Source organism: Mustela lutreola, chromosome 8, assembly GCF_030435805.1.
Source record: "Mustela lutreola isolate mMusLut2 chromosome 8, mMusLut2.pri, whole genome shotgun sequence".
In the NCBI taxonomy this organism is placed as follows: Eukaryota; Metazoa; Chordata; class Mammalia; order Carnivora; family Mustelidae; genus Mustela; species Mustela lutreola.
The window spans coordinates 77470761-77486328 of NC_081297.1; positions in this window are offsets into that span (position 1 = coordinate 77470761).

Sequence of the window (15568 nt, forward strand, 5' to 3'; positions counted from 1 at the left end):
TTGATCCCAGGACCCCAGGACCATGACCTGAGCCGAAGGCAGAGGTTTAACCCACTGAGCCACCCAGGCGTCCCTGTAATTCTTCTTTTTAGTGGGGTCTTTGTCTGGTTTTTGGAATCAAGGTAATGCTGGCCTGTAGAATGAGTTTGTTTTTCTTCAATTTCAATTTTTTGAAACAGTTTCAGAAGAATAGGTATTAACTCTTCTTTAAATGTCCAGTAGAACTCTCCTGGGAAGCCACCTGACCCTGGAGCTTTGTTTGTTGGGAGATTTTTGATTACTGATTTAATTTCTTTGCTTGTTATCAGTCTGTTCAAGTTTTCTATTTCTTCCTTTCAGTTTTGTGTTTCTAGGAATTTATCCATTTCTTCCAGATTGCTCAGTTTGTTGGCATGTAATTTTTCATAATATTCTTTTATAATTGTTTATATTTATGTGATGTTGGTTGTGATTTCTCCTTTTTCATTCATAATTTTATTTATATGGGTCCTTTATTTTTTCTTTATGATAAGTCTGGCTAGGGGTTGATCAATTTTGTTAATTCTTTCAAAAAGCCAGCTCCTAGTTTCATTGATCTGTTCTACTGTTTTTTTATTGGTTTCTATATCATTTAATTCTTCTCTGGTCTTTATGATTTCCCTTCTCCTGCTGACTTTAGGCCTTATTTGCTATTCCTTCAAGTGTAAGCTTAGGTTGTATATTGAGACTTTTCTTCCTTCTTGAGGTAGGCCTGTATTGCTATATTCTTCCCTCTTATGACCACTTTTGCTGCCTCTCAAAGGTTTAGGACTGTTGTGTTTATTTTCATTTGCTTCCATGTCCTTTTTGCATTCCTTCTTTAATTTTCTGGTAACCCAGTCATTCTTTAGTAGGGTGTTCTTTAACCTCCATGTATTTGTGGTCTTTTCAAATTTTTTCTTGTGGTTGACTTCAAGTTTCATAGTGTTGTGGTCTGAAAATATGCATGGAATGCTCTCAATCTTTTTGTACTTGTTGAGGGCTGATTTGTGGTCCCATGTGTGATCTATTCTGGAGAATTTTCCATGTGTACTCAAAAAGAATGTGTATTCTGTTGCTTTAGGATGAAATATTCTGAATATATCTATTAAGTCCATCCTGTCCAGTATGTCAAACCATTGTTTTCTTATTGATTTTCTGATTAGATAATCTGTCCATTGCTGTAAGTGGGGTGTTAAAGTTCCTGTATGGCTACTCCAGCTTTCTTTTGATATTCCTTAAGATGATACATAGTTATCAACCTCTCACTTTAAATCTGCAGATGTCTTTAGGTCTAAAATGAATCTCTTCTATAAGGCAGTGTGTAGATGGGTCTTTTTTTTTTTTTTTTTTAAATCCATTCTGATACCACCCGATGTGTGTGTGTGTGTGTGTTTTCTTTTGCTTTGTTTTGTGAAAGAGTGAGAGTGTGAAGAGGGGCCAGAGGAGGGGAAGAAGGAGAGAGAGAACATCACGCTGGTTCTACATCCAGGGCAGACTCCAATGCAGGGCTCAATCTCAGTACTCAAGACCATAGCCTGAGCCAAAACCAAGAGTCAGATGCTTAACTAAGCTACCCAGGTGCCCCCCACCATGTGTTTTGATTAGAGCATTTCCCATAGACATACTGAGTGATTATTGATAGATATGAATTTAGTGCTGTTGTGTTATTTGTAAAGTTGGTATTTCTCATGATGTTCTCTGCTCTTTCTAGTCTTTATTGCTTTTGGCCTTTTTTTCTCCACTCAGAATTCCCTTTAATATTTCTTGCAGGCTGGTTTAGAATTCATGAACTCCTTTAGTTTTTGTTTGCCTAGAAAATTCTTTTTCTCTGTTATTCTGAATTACAGCTTGCTAGGTAGGGTATTCTTGACTGCAGGTTTTTCCCATTCAGCATGTTGAATATATTATGGCACTCTCTTCTGGCCTACTAAGTTTCTATGGACATATCTGCTGCAGACCTGATCTACTTTCCTTGTAGATTTTTTCCCCTTGCAACTTTCAGGACTTTTTCCTTGCTTGTGTATGTTGTGAATTTGACTTTGATATGTCTTGGTGTTGGCCTGGTTTTGCTGGACTTAATGGGAGTTCTCTGTTCTTGGATTTCAAAATCTATTTCCTTCTCCAAATTAAGGAAGTTTTCAGCTATAATTTGCTCAAATAAACCTTCTGCTCCTTTTTCTTTCTCTTCTTCTGGGACTGCTATGATATGAAGGTTATTATACTTTAAGGAGTCACTGAATTCCCTAAATCTATGTTCATTAGAGGACCTCCCCCTTTTTAAAAAAAATATTTTATTTATTTATTTGAGAGAGAGACAGTGAGAGAGAGTATGAGCGAGGAGAAGGTCAGAGAGAGAAGCAGACACCCCGTGGAGCTGGGAGCCCGATGCGGGATTTGATCCCAGGACTCCAGGATCATGACCTGAGCTGAAGGCAGTCACTTAACCAACTGAGCCTCCCAGGTGCCCGAGGACCCCCTTTTAAAATATTCATCCTAACCCTAAGTAAAAGGAAACCATCCACCCCCCTGTTTGTAGAGTCACAGTTTTGGAATCACTTCCTGTGATCTCTTTATTTGCTGCAAATAAAATTTACTTTGTGCAACAACTCAACCTGGTGTAATTTCTATCTGTTAGTCATTAAGGAGTGAACTCATGTTAGTTCAATCACACTATGATGATGCACACTCAAGTTGTGTCTTTCTACAAAGTCAGCTTTATTCAATCATAAAGCAAGGTTAACATAACTGTAAAGCAGGTTCAGAACTCCAAATTCACTGGCATTTCACTATGCATTTACCTTGGCTTCCTAAACATCACATAAAGGAAAATACAATCAAAATCACACAACAGACAAGATACAACAAGGGGTAAGAAGTTAAGGAACCAAACAGAATGAAGTCAGTCGGAGTACACAGTTGAGGTGAAGCCTCTGTCCAGTCCAGGTCAGCTTTTGGCATGTACTGCTTATTACGTTTTAGCAGTGGAGGGTTCTATAATGTTCAGAGATCAACTGGGTATAGTCTTCAGTGGCAGTTGTCTTTCAAATTCGGTCAGAGATTGAAGAGTCAGTGTCTGGAGAACCTGACAATTTGATGCAGTAGTTCTCTCTTTTCAAAGGAGTTTAATCAGTGTTAGAACTTTGCAGATCCCTTCTGGTTCTAGTGATTATCAGCTCCTGATTTATCCAGGTTCGAGCGGCCTTACTGATTATCTGTCCTTTGTACTGCTGGTCTGTGCTGGCTTTGGTGATATTTGGTCTTAGCTTCAAAACCATTGGCTGCTTACATCACTACAATGAGTGACTCCATCTTGCTCTCTACATACTCCCCTTAGGAGGTCAACCTTGCCTAAACAATGCATTTCTTACTAGCAAATTCCTTTCTTCTTTTTTTAATGCCTCCTTTCTGCCTTTTATAAACCTTCTTTTGTTTAGCTCAATGGAGTTCCCTTTGACTTGCTAGATTGGAGATTGCCAGTTCATGAATCATTTAATAAAGTCAGTTGGATCTTCCAATTTACTTAGTTGAATTTTGTTCTTTATTTTATTTTTTAACTTTTATTTATTTAGTCAATTAAGTAATCTCTGCACCCAACATAGGATTCAAATTCATGACCCTGAGATCAAGAGCTGTATGCTCTTCTGACTGGTCCAGCCAGCACCATGAATTTTGTTTTTTAATTGAAAGAACAGTGAGTTTGAGATTACTGAAATGGGAGCAATCTTGAAATTAAGAAAAAAATTTAAATTCTGTAAGAAAGTGGAAGACATCCAAATGTCATTTCCATTTGATACTGCTTTGTAATGAAGAATGAAATGAGATAGATGTAAAATGAAATCATAGAATTGATGTGTTTATCCTGCATGAGGTTTTTACTCATCACTAGGCATCCTCTTCTTCACACACACTCCAGCTAAACTACTCAGCTGAAAGATACCACTCTGTTGTTCCCAATACAGACAGGCCCACTCTCCTGCCCACTACCTTACACATTGATTCACCCTCCAACTTTTTTTTTTTTAAGATTTTATTTATTTATTTGACAGAGAGAGATCACAAGTAGGCATAGAGGCAGGCAGAGAAAGAGGAGGAAGCAGGCTCCCTGCCGAGCAGAGAGCCCGATGCGGGACTCAATCCCAGGACCCCGAGATCATGACCTGAGCCGGAGGCAGCGGCTTAACCCACTGAGCCACCCAGGTGCCCCACCCCCCAACTTTAAAGTCAATTTATTAAAATCTCACTCTAAAACAGGAATTCAATAACAGTTGTTAAAAAAAAAAAAAATGACCCTAGTTACTCTACTGTGGGATCTTAGTTAAGTCAGCTAAAATACAAAGTAATCCACCATGAAAGAAGAACATCAATTTAACCAATGAGTTAAGTATTCATGTAAGGCGCACATGGTGACTCAAGCATATAAGTATGAAAATATGAAATAACAGTTTAATATTCTAAAACCTGTCTACATTAATGTGAAATATTCTGTTAATCATCTAATTGAGTTATGTCCTGAAGGGTCACATATTGCAATGGCAATATAAATTAAGTTAAACAAAAGACAGTGTATATTGATAAAGATATATTGATAAAGATAGCTTTTAAGTTAGCTTTCATTGATATTAACATTAATTATCAATACAAAGGCTATTCTAGTTAAGGTGGCTCTTTGGAGAGGCTAGCAGAGATTAAGGCTCCGCCAAATTACTCCTTTTTTTTTTTTTTTTTGAAGATTTTATTTATTTATTTGACAGAGAGAGAGAGACAGCAAGAGAGGAAACACAAGCAGGGGGAGTGGGAGAGGGAGAAGCAGGCTTCCCACCGAGCAGAGAGCCTGATTCAGGGCTTGATGCTGGGCTATATGCCCAGGACCCTGGAACCATGACCCAAGCCAAAGGCAGATTTCTAAAGTTTGAGCCACCCAGGTGCCCCCAAATTTCTCTTTTTAAAGCTAATTGGCAATCACTTATTATATGAAGAAAATCTGCCTTCTACTGAGATTGGGAATTCTTTAAGGGCAGAAACATTTTCTGTCATACATTTCTTTGTTTCTCCAACAGATATCTGATAAATATGGACCATAAGTAACTCTTTGTTGGGGAGTAGCAGTAGAGTAGTACAGCATTCAGGCAGAGGGAAAATGATCAGTGTTGTATTCTGAAGGATGCTGGAGTCAAACCTTAGAGAAGAGTCAGCTACTGTAGAAATCCTGGGGAGGTGGGCTAACATGAGGGAGGTCCAAATTAGTGAGAGCTTTAGTACTCTGCCCTAAAAAACAGGATAACTAGAATTGTATAGGGGGTCTATAATGAGATTATCCAGCCCTATACTTGGATTAACCTGTCACTTTCCTGGGATTACTTTAAGGAATAATGTAGAGAACTGCCTTTTGAAACTCCCTTATTTCTTTATTAATATTAGGCCACACATCCTAGGCTGCTTCTTTTTTACTGACCAGATAATGGGTTAACAAATTACCTGCAACCTATTTTTGTATAACCTGTGGGCTAAGAGTGGCTTTTTAAATAGTTGGAAAAAATATAAAAAGAATAACAATATTTAATGACCCATGAAAATGATATGAAAGTCATACTTTAGTGTCCATAAATGGTTTTATTTGAACATAGCCATGCTCATTCATTTATGTATTATCTGTGGTTGCTTTTATGCTACAATGGCATAGTTGAGTACTTGCAACAGACACTGTATGGCCTACAAAGCTGAAAATATTTATTTTCTGGTTCTTTTAAGAAAACAAAAATTGCCAACCAGATTAACTCATCTAAAGAAAAGTCAATGTGAGGGTGGTAGCTCAGCCAGGTAAATGGTGTAAAGACTAAATTTACAAGTTTTCTTTGGCACCTTTGCAGTGAGGAGGCTTTAAATAACAGACTGCAGGTGTTTAGTTCCCTTTAACAAACCTTCTCTAAGCCTGAAACCAGTAAATATTTGATCATCTTGCTTCTTCTACTCTAATTGTTATTTGGCATCAAGGTAGGTCAGTGCTTAGAAACAACATTCACATCATAAGGTTCCTGACTAGTATTTCCCCTCTCTGCCACAGTGATTTTTACCTTATAAATTAATGATTGGGTCCTTGAATGTTATTGGTTTCCTGGATAGCTTGAAGCCTGAAAGAGAATGTGTTCCTCATATAGAACTGAGCATTCTGATCTCAATGTAAATGTAAATTAATACATTGACTTTCCACCTTTTCAAGGCCATTTCAATAGCCTATTTAACACTGGTTCATTTTCTTCTTGTTCTCCTTCTTCTTCTCCTCCTCCTCCTCCTCCTTTTTAAATTTTTGAGAGAATTTTTGAGAGAGAGAGAAAGAGAAAGACAGAGAACAAGTGAGGGGATGGGCAGAGGGAGAAGCAGACATCCCGCTGAGCAGGGAGCCTGATGCTGGTCTCAATCCCAGGACCCTGGGACCATGACCTGAACCAAAGCCAGATGCTTAACCAACCAACCCACCCAGGTGCCCAACACTGGTTCATTTTCAAGAGATGGAGTCACTTTTGGTGAATTCAGGGGAGTAGCTAGAGCATACCAGGTTCCCAAGAAATTATATTGGTTATTACCAAAGACTTACATCTAGGGGAGACAATGGATTGATAAGAGTTATTTTTCAATAAATTGCATTCTGATTTGTACACTACATGGAGAGTTTATTTAGTGTGAGTCAGTTCCCTTAAGCTTGCTTGTTCCTGAATGTTCAAAGAAACTTGATGTCCTGGCCCTGGAAAACAAAGGATGAGAACTTGGAAAAAATTTGTCTGAGCATTATTTATTTATTATTTATTATTTATTATTTATTATTTATTTGTCCAATGCTCATTGAATATCTACCATCTACAAATCACCACACTGGCCTCTGGGGTTCAAAATATGAATAAGACATAATCTCTGCCCTCAGGGAACTCATGACACTTAAACAAACTAAGTTATAAGTACAAAGATATAGAGAGGTGTGAACAGAACTTATGGCAAGGATATATGAGGAGTGCTTTAACCTAGTCAATGGAGACTTCAGAGAAGTAATGCCAGGGCTGAATCTTAAGAAATAGATAGTGAATCTGAGTAAATAAAGAACTCGTGGGAGTAGAGGAGGTGAAGACATGAACAAGGTAGAAACCAAAGAATATTATAAATTGTGGAGGAATGTATATGCAGTGTAGTAAACTGGAGTGATGAGCATGAGCCAGTTTAAGTTTTCACTTTTAACATTTTTAGGATAGCTGGGAAGTCCCTGAAACTACCACTTAAATTTATTGAGACTGGTACTGTTTTATATTCTTTAAGTCATTTAAGGTTTTCCATGACAGTAAATAGACACCATTATTAGCCCCATTTGTCAGAGGCAAAAACTAACACTCAGAGTGGTTAATTGTTCCAAGACCAGGAAGCAACACATGGCAGAACAAGGATTTGAAACAAAGTCTTTATAAACCCAGAGGCTATGTACAATAGAAGCACTGTGGAATAATGCCAAGCCCATATATTTTGAAGGAAAGTTGTCCAAATAACTGTCACCAATTCTTTCTGCCTTGATTTTCAAGTTAGACTCTGAGGAGTCATTCTCAACCCTCCCTCCCCTTGAAAACAGCACACAAAACCCTTTTCATTTGAGTTGAGTTTACTTGAGGAAACACATATGGCAGCAAGGGAGAAGGGCTAAGCTTCTCATAAACAAACCAAGTGCAGACAAGATTCTCACCCCAGGTTAAACATGGCAGTAGACATTTTGGGGATGACATTCTTAGCAACATGGCAGTAGCCATTTTGGGAATGACATTCTTAGCATGCCTGTGTCTACAGTTACATCTCCCCCAATGTGGACCAGTTGCCTTCTACCCTTGGTGCCTGCTATTTATTTGTGATTTCCTTTCACTATCATGTCAGGTATTCCCCCTTGTCTCTCTCCCATTTTCTATATATCATACCTTATTCTTTTTTAGTTTTATCATTTTTGTGGCACATATCTGCCAGTAGTTTCTTAACAAAGGGTACATGGAGAGTATTTTCAAAATCTTTGCAAATTTTTTCCTTTTTTAAAGAGTCTTTGCAAGTTTTTATATAAAACAGCAATTGTTTCAAAATTTGGTTGACTAGACAGTTCTCTATTTCAAATAAATTTTACTTCAGAATTTTTAAGGCATTCCTGTACTGTCTTCTAGCATCTTAATCATGGGGCTCCAGACACACAACCTCAACATATGGTACCTTGGCATATGCATATATTAATTTGGAGTTTGAGAAAATAGCAGGAAGTTCACTCTGACCTCTCCTCGTACCCCCTAATTCCCTCAAAGGAGGAGATAAATCTTCCATTGAAAGATACCCTTCCTGTGCCATTAGAAAGGATGTATTCTAATATTTAGAGACAGAAAATTTAAGGTCCAGAAACCTTCATAAACAAACCTTGTTACCTATTTACCATTTATTGTCCATAACCCAAATCTTTGTCTTGTTAATTCCTCATAAATTTATTATCCTTTTGTTTAAAAGGTATAAAAGCTTCCTTCTTTGGTTACTTCTTCTGGTCTTTATTCTCTTATGAAGTCTCTTATGCACATGTAGAAATTCTATAAAGTTTATATGCTTTTCTCCTGTTAATCTGTCTTTGTCAGTTTAATATTCAGACTTAGCCAGGAACCCTAACAGGTTTAAACCCTAACAGGTTTAAAGAAAAATTTTTCTTCCCCTACACTACATTGCTGTTGAGAAGCCCAAAGCAATTCTGATTCCTGTTCCTCCTTTTTGTACCCTATTTCCTCCCGTCCCTTTCCTGGAAGACTGAGAATCTCATCTTCTGTCCTAAATGTTTAAAATTTCACAATTATATGCTTTGGTGTAGGACAATTTTAATCTGTTAAAATGGGCTTCAATTTGGAAATTTGTGTCCTTCAGCTCTGGAAATTTTCCTTGAATTATTTCATTGCTGATTTCATCCCCCCCCACCCCCACCTTTTTTTCTTTCCTGGAAATCCCATTATTTTGGCTGCTGAAATGCATAGACTAACTTAATTTTTCTTACCTTTACCCTCCTATTTCATATCCCCTTATATTTTTGCTGTTCTATCTAGTGATTTCTTCAATTTTTATATCTCAATTCTTTATTGTTTTCACTTATCATACTTTTAACTTCCAAAAGCTTCTCTTTGTTCTATGAATGTTCCTCTTTTTAAAAATAGTGTCTTGTTCTTGTTTTAATAATAAAATACCTTCTCTTACCTCTCTCAGGACTGAGAAATGGAAAACTACTGAAACCACAACTTGAAAAACAAAAGAAAAAAAGCACAGAAACCACAATTTCCAAGATAGATAATTTCAGCAACAGCTTATGTGTTCAGAAAAGATAAAAACCACAGACTCTTTCACAACAGCCTAGCCTAGCCTATCAAAGCAGTCAGAAACTCAAGTCTCTTGCAAATTCTGACCAATTCTTTCCTGTCATAGCCCTACACTTCCTTCCTGCCCCTCCCCCATTTTTGTTAACTTCCACCTAAAACCATCCTTTGACTAACTCCTCCCCAACGAAACTTTATAAAACTCAAGTGCTAAAGCTTCTCAGAGTCCATTTGATGGATTTTAATTGGCCAGTGTCACCCTTTTCTGGCATATTTCTAATAAACTGTGCTAGGTATTTATTGTTGTAATCACAATAGAGTTCTTTGGTGGTCTCTTCTGGGAAGCTTTGAACAGAAATTATGTAACATTTTCTTTCTCCTACATATTCCCTTCCCTCAACAGGTGCTTCTTCTATTTGCTTGGTCTTTATCTTTCATGATAGACACTTTCTTTAAAATTCTGGCGATCTTTAGCTTTCTGCTCATAATTGAAAGAAAAAGACTAAAGAGTTGACTGGAAGTTCTGAGTACATAGAGAACTCTTGTATACTTCAAGTTCACTCTAGGGCCATTCTTTTTGTTGCATAATCCCAAATGTCAGTTTCTCTATTTTTTCTCTCTTGGGTTGCATATAGAGAGAAGTGTGCTAATATCCTGTCTAGAGGGTAAAGATACAGCCGGCATAGTTTGGGGGTTGAATAGTTAATAAGTCTATGGAATAGAAGACAGAGTCTTAGCATGCATAATGCATGTGATTATGTTGCCAGAGAGGAAGACCTCCCTCTGCCCTATGGTCATTCTAGCTGGATTTAGAATCAAATTGACATAGGACCAATTAATAGGAGAAAATCAAACTTAATAGGTGTACATATGGGGAATCCACAGACGTGAAATTTCAAAGACAGTGAGGCAACATGAAGCTTATAGAAGCTATGGAGAGGGGTAGAGTCAGAGGATACAAAGGGGAGGGAGGCCATTAGCAGGAAGGTAAAAAGAGATGTTTGTGCAGGTAAGTTTCTTGGGTAAAGGGAAGTCTCTGTTAATATCTCTCTTCCTTGTATAGGCTCTTTGTAGATTTAAGAAGTTGAGAGGGAGGCAGAGAGCTTTTCCTACATCTGCTGGGTTTGGGTTACTTTTAACTTGAAATAATCTTTATGCCAAAGTGGCCCATCTTGGAGCAGTCTTCCCTTGGCCTCTATTATGTAAACCTCCATTTTTGCACGGTACCAATGATCTCAATTTTGCTTACTATTCCCCAGTACTGAGACACAGTTTTATCTTCTCCAGAGATTCCTAGCCTCTACAGGAGTCATTGAGAGGTAGTCATCCAATACCATGGATTTAGGGAGAGAAGAGGGGGAGAGGATTTGAGTCTGTGGGTATTTCTGCAATATAGTAATGTCTATTTTCACTTTTTCTCACTGTTTCCAGAGAACTCAGTTTACTCAGTTCTTCTAAGTTATTTTGCAACTATTTGTTTTCTTGTCCACCCCATCTTCATGCTTTCTTGTCTTTTAAAATAATACCACTATTGTAGTTATAGAGAAGAAAAAAATTCAGATTGGTATGTTCTATGTACTACCTTAACCCAGGATGCATCTAAACCTTTTTTTTCATTAGCCATGTGGCCTTACATTGGCATTTCACCAGAAACACATCTGGGGCAATAGTTTTATAAAGGCTCACTCACTAGCGGCCAAACTGTTTTGGGAACATTTAGACATATCATAAGATTAATCAATGAAATGGTTTGACTACTTAACATTGAACATTTTTCATAGACAAAATTTAACCAATAAATGGCTTAGGAAATGGATACAGCAGGATTTTCTTTCAAAATTTTCTCTTTATTTTGTGAATCACAAGTGAAAGTGGTATAGTTTAAGAATGTACTGGGTATGAGGTAGAGAAAGATAGGAAGAGAGAGGGAGAAGAAAGAGAAAAAGAGAAAAGAAAAGAGGAAGAGAGAGAGAGTTGTGTTTATAGAGGGTTTAGAAGAGGAAAGATATTCCCTCTATCATTCTAGGTTTTCTAGTTGGATCTATCAAATGAGCTGACAACAGGAAGATTACCAGGAGAAAAAGTATACAACTTTATTAATTTTTAATGTTCCATGCAAAAGGGAATTATAGGGAAAAAAGAACACTCAAAAAAGCAGTAAGATTTAAGAGCTTACATACAGTGTGTTTGTTTGTTTTGTTTTGTTTTTAACTACATACAGTCTTAATAGAGGAAGGGGAGGGAGGATTAGGCTTCTGAAGGAAGAGTAAATGATATTTAGGATAGAGAAATGGGCCCTTAGAAGGATAGATAGAAGATAGGCTTGTTTGTGATAGTTTTCTAGTTTCTCCTGTGTTAAGAACCAGTTTTCTCTGGTTGATGAAACTCTAGAGAAAGAGATTGGTGACAATTGAGTTCTTTTTGGAGGATGTGTCTATAGATAGATAAGGTGCACTTAAAGAAAGTCTCATCCTGTATTTGTTATTTTTCAAGTAACTTTAGCTCTAAATAATAATACTCAAAATAATAATATGCCCAAAAGGCATATTTTAGGGTGCTATATTCTGCCACTCTTTAAGGGCAAACTGTCCTGTCTTCAGGCTTCTCATGCTATCTTGGAGGGTCATCCATTTTAGTTTAAAAATTAAACTGAGTTTAGAAATTAAAATGGTGGAGGAGGAGTTACGATGGTGGAATAGTAGGGGAACCCTAAGGTTGTTTCATCCCTCAAACACAGCTAGATAAATATCAAATCATTCTGAACACCCAAGAAATTGATCTGAGGACTGAGAGAACAAATTGCATAACTAGAGGGAGAAAAGAAACAACACTGTGGAAGGTGGGAGGTGCAGGTGCATGATTTGGAGGAGAAGAATCATGGATGCTGTAGGGGGAGGGGGGTGTGATCACAGAGAGAGAGAGAGAGAGAGAGAGAGAGAGAGAGAGAGAAGTGCACAAGGAATGGCACAAGAAAAACACTTCCCCCAAACATTGACTAGGAAAACAAAAAGGGCTGTTTACTGTGAGTTTTTACAAACAGCAGAGCTCAAAGATGGAAGTTTTAGAAGCCTACCCCATGGCAGGTATGGAGGCTGGCAGGCTCCTATGGAGGGTGGCTGTGCTCCTATGGAGGCTGGCTGTGCTCCTATGGAGAAGGAGGGCAGAGGCCTGGAAGTGGACAGTATGGTCTGAAGATCCCCCAGGGTCACACTGGAGTGTGCATCTGGGAGGTGGCCTTCTTGGAGTGCATCTGGGAGGTGGCCCAGCCTCTCAGGCATCAAAAGAGCTGGTGGGCAGCATTGTGCTGCCCCATTCATTAGCATAGGGGCAAAGACACCTGCTGAGGGCAGCTAACCTGGAAACTGCTTTTTGCTGCACTATACTTTAAACTCTAAGCCACTGCATGCTTGTGCAACTGTCCTTCTAGGACAAACCAGCACCAGCTACAGCATGGTGAGTCCCTCCGTGAGGGGATCAGCGCAAGTTCATGCTGTGCTGTGTTCTTAAAATTTGGTATTTTGAAACTCAGCTGGTGTGCCTGAGAGAAAACACAGGAGCATTACACCACTAGGTGGGCAGATGGCCTGGACACAGATAGGAAGAAGGCAGGGATTTTAGGGATGCCTGGGAAAAATGACAGGAAATTATTCACTCCTCTTTGAGGCTTCCTGGTCACAGGTGGGTGAGAACTCCCTTATCTGGGGATGAGAGGTTGGTTGATGCTGTTTTTATCCCCCACCTATGAGTATTGATGGACTTCAGTGAGCAGCACAGTGTCCATAGGGGAGGTGCTTATGCTTGAGGTGCTTACACCAAGTCCCACCCCATGCACTCTGCAGGGTTTTCTTTACTAGAGCAAGTGTGCCTGAGAGCCCCAGCAGCAGCAGGCCCTTCCCCAGAAGACCAGCACAATTTCCTCCAACACCATGTCTACTGACCATAAAGTGCAGGAAAGCTTTAGCTCTAGTGGAAATAATATCAGGCTTATTTTAACAAGCAGACAAAAGAGAAACTAAAACTTGCCACACACTGGGCAAGGAAAAAACACAACCCACGGCAGGTAAGAAGAAACTTCACATAGGATTTATTGAGGGAAAGAGCAGAATGCACACAGCATACACCAAACACTTCCTGAAATGATAGGCACTGGACAGTATATGACCTCTTCTTAGTAAAATCATTAATCTCAAAAGCAAGAAACATAACAGGCTTCTCTAACATAGAGAAGAAGACAGAGAACTAAATAAAAATGCCAAGATAAAGGAATTAATACCAAAAGAAGGAACAAAGTTATAGCCAGGGTTCTAATTGAAACAGATATAAATAATATGCCTGAATCAGAATTTAAAACCACAATCATAAGGATACCAGCTGGGCTTGAGAAAAGCATAGAAGACACCAGAGAGTCCATTACTGCAAGATAAAAGACCTAAAATCTAGTCAGGCTGAAATAAAAAATTCTATAACTGAGATATGAAACCAACTGGATGTAATGACTATAACAATGGAACAAGCAGAGGAATGATGGAGCAATATAGAAGATAAAATTAACAAAAATACTGATGCTGAAAAGAATAAAGAAAAATATTGGAGTAGACTGGAGACATGAGAGTAGACTTAGGGAACTCAGTGACTCCATAAAGCATAATAACGTTCATCACAGGAGTCCCAGAACAAGAGGGAGGAAAGGGGGCAGAAGGCTTTTTGAGCAAATTACAGCTGAAAACTTTCCTAATTTGGGGAAGGAAATAGACATTCAAATCCAGAGGCACAGAGAACTTCCACCAAATACAACAAAAGCAGGCCAACACCAAGACATATCTTAGGAAAATTTGCAAAATACAGAGATAAGGAAAATCCTGAGAGCAATAAGGGAAAAGAAATTCCAGATTTACAAGGGTAGACAAGTAGGGTTGGTAGCAGACTTATCCACAGAAGCTTTGTAGGCCAGAAGAGAGTGCCATGATATATTCAAAGTGCTGAATGGGAAAAATATGCAGCCAAGAATACTTTATCCAGAAAGGCAGTCATTCAGAATAGAAGGAGAGAAAAACAGTTTCCCAGACAAGTAAAAACTAAAAGGGTTCATGACTACTAAACCAGTCGTGCAAGAAATATTAAAGGGGACTCTGAGTGGAAAGAAAGACCCAAAACATCAAAGACTAGAAACGAACAGAGAAAATCTACAGAAACAACCACTATATAGGTAATACAATGGCACTAAACTCATATCTAACAATAAGCACTCTGAACATAAATGGACTAAGTGCTCTAATAAAAACACATAGGGTATCAGAATGGATTAAAAAACAAACAAACAAACCAAAAAACAAGGTCCATCTATATGTTGCTTACAAGAGACTTATTTTAGAGCTGAAGACAGCTACAGAATGAAAGTGATGGAATGGAGAACAATTTATCATGGTAATGGACATTAAAAAAAAAAAAAAGCAGGAGTAGCCATTATCAGTCATACTGACAGCCATATTAACAGAAAAACTGGATTTTAAACCAAAGACTGTAACAAGAGATGAAGGACACTCTGTCATAATAAAGGGGACTATCCAATAAGAAGATCTAAAAACTGCAAATATTTTGTAAAATATTTTATTTATTTGTTATTATATTTATATTTTTTATTTATTTAGAGAAGTGGAGAAAGGGCCAGAGGGAGAGAATCTCAAGCAGACTCCCTGCTAAGCACAGAGCAAGATGCAGGGCTTGATTTCACAACCTTGAGACCATACATGACCAGAGCTGAAACCAAGAGTCAGATGCTTAACCAACTAAGCCACCCAGGCTCCCCCCAGTTGTAAATATTTATGCCCTCAACTTGGGAGCAGCCAAATATATAAATCAATTAATAACAAATGCGAAGAAACTCATTGATAACAGTACAATAATAGTAGGGGACTTTAACACCCCACTTATAGCAATGGACAGATCATCTAAGAAAATCAACGGATACAGTGGATTTGACTGACTGGACCAGATGGAGTTAAGAGATATATTCAGAACATTTCATCCTAAACCAAATACACATCCTTTTCAAGTGCACATGGGACATTCTCAAGAATAGATCACATACTGGGCCACAAATCAGGCCTCTACAGTACAAAAATATTGAGATCATACCACACATATTTTCAGACCACAATACTATGAAACTTGAAGTCAACAAGGGGGAGGTCAGGGTGACTTTCTTCCTTATGGTGTTT